This window comes from Lactuca sativa, chromosome 3 (genome assembly GCF_002870075.4).
Source record: "Lactuca sativa cultivar Salinas chromosome 3, Lsat_Salinas_v11, whole genome shotgun sequence".
NCBI lineage: Eukaryota > Viridiplantae > Streptophyta > Magnoliopsida > Asterales > Asteraceae > Lactuca > Lactuca sativa.
In genome coordinates this window covers 8,567,947-8,570,035 of record NC_056625.2, presented here as the reverse complement: position 1 = coordinate 8,570,035, position 2,089 = coordinate 8,567,947, and positions in this window count along the sequence as shown.

Here is a 2,089-nt window from a genome sequence, read left to right as displayed (position 1 = left end):
ATTATCAAAATACGGGATTTGATTATTAAGAAAGTAGGAGAATATCAGGGAAAATAACATATGCCTCAACAGTGAGGACTGCTGACTAAGGCAAAAGAATCATAAACTCCAGGAGAGTATCGACTGAACGACACGCCCAGCTCAGTCTAACAAAAGGAGACACAGACCCCAGACGATATCAAATGAAAGATATAGCTAAAAGGTCTAAAACAGTGAATACAGACCTTAGACAGTATCAAATGATAGATACAACTAACCAGGTCTAAAACAGTGAATACAGACCCTAGCCAGTATCAAATGAAAGATACAACTATCAAGGTCTAAAACAGTGAATACAGACCCCAGCCAGTATCAAATGAAAGATACAGCTAGCAAGGTCTAAAACAGTGAATACAGACCCTAGCCAGTATCAAATGAAAGATACAGCTAGCAAGGTCTAAAACAGTGAATACAGACCCTAGTCAGTATCAAATGAAAGATACAGCTAATAAGGTCATAAAACAGTGAACACATACCCTAGACAGTATCAAATGAAAGATACAGCTAGCACGGTCTAAAACAGTGGACACAGTGAATACAGTGAACACAGTGAATACAATGTATAAAACCCGTTACCTTAAAGCCATGAATTATAAGGTAACCCCGAGATACTCGTAACCATACTGATAGACACTAGAGAACTTGACGCCCTGCAAGCGTCGGTATGAATATGACATCTGTCACCCCTTGGCTTGGTAGGTCGTGGACTGTAGCTAGCAGTCAGGGTGCGGGGGTGTCAATCCCGTATAAATCTATACACACAATGTCCACTCTCTCTACAAGAGACTTTGGTTACCAACTTGACAACGGAGAAGGCCGTGTACTAAAGATGTATCTCGTGTAGTGAGATCTGACGTAAAATACTGGACTAATGATAGAGACTCACAACTGGACTGACTAATGTAACCATATATGTCTTTCCTTGTATACATAATATATAACTAATGATCAAACGACCTTCAGACGGACATCCGATCCCACCAGACCACATCTCAATGAAGAAAATGAAATAGGGCGAACAAACCTTCCTAAGTCCTTCAAACATTATTTATATGAATCTATACAAGCACCGGCATACATCTAACTATGTTTAAGTGTCTAACGAAGTAGAAGTGTTTTACGAGGTATAAGTGTCAACAAGCAGAAGCGTATCGTGTAGTATAAGCGAATCGGGAAGTATAAGCGTGAATAAGTAGGAGCGTATTACGAAGCAAAAGCATTACAAGTATAAGTGAAGTAAAAGTGATACCAAGTATAAGCGTATCACGAAGTGAAAGCGTTATCAAGTAAGAGTTTAAACTAAGTAGAAGTGAAGAGATGATATTTAACAAGTAAGAGTATAAAAACATGGAAGAAAACCTTGATGAAAACCTTGGAAAACCTTTATACTTAAGAAAATCACAACTTGGTATTCTTTTGTAAAATAAGTTTGAAAACCTTTAGAAATACTTTGGGAAACTTTCATAAACAAGTTTTAAATGAACTTTGATAAAACAATTTAAGTAAAAGTTGAACAAGTAACGACGTTTTAGAAAAACCATTTACAGTGCCATTCTCGGTAAAACAGTTAACAGTGTAGCAAATCCTTGTGCATGCGGGTTATCAATCACATGTGATTGATATGATAACTGGCATGTTTAACTTGTATTCCCCCCTATAAAAGCATGTAAAAACAATTAAAAGGTTCATTCAGGGGTATGAACTCACTTGATGTAAGTGGATCCGACGAAGGTGCCAGTTGGGTGCCCGGTGTCAAGTAAGGACTTGGGCACACTTAATGACCTATTAACATATGATAACATATGTTTACATATAATTAGTACATATAATACTACTTAAACAAGTTTAGGCATCCTAAAGTGCGAAAAACACTTTGATTAAGTGCTAGGGGTGTCCCGGGTAACATTTAAGGGCTTGTATGGCTTAGGAATGGAGTTTACTCTTCAAGAGTAAACTCTTATAAGAGTTTTTGGCCCTAAACACCTCATACCCATGATTTTACATCCGTAAACTCATGGATGAGGTTCTTGAGTGCTAAATGGTCTTGAAA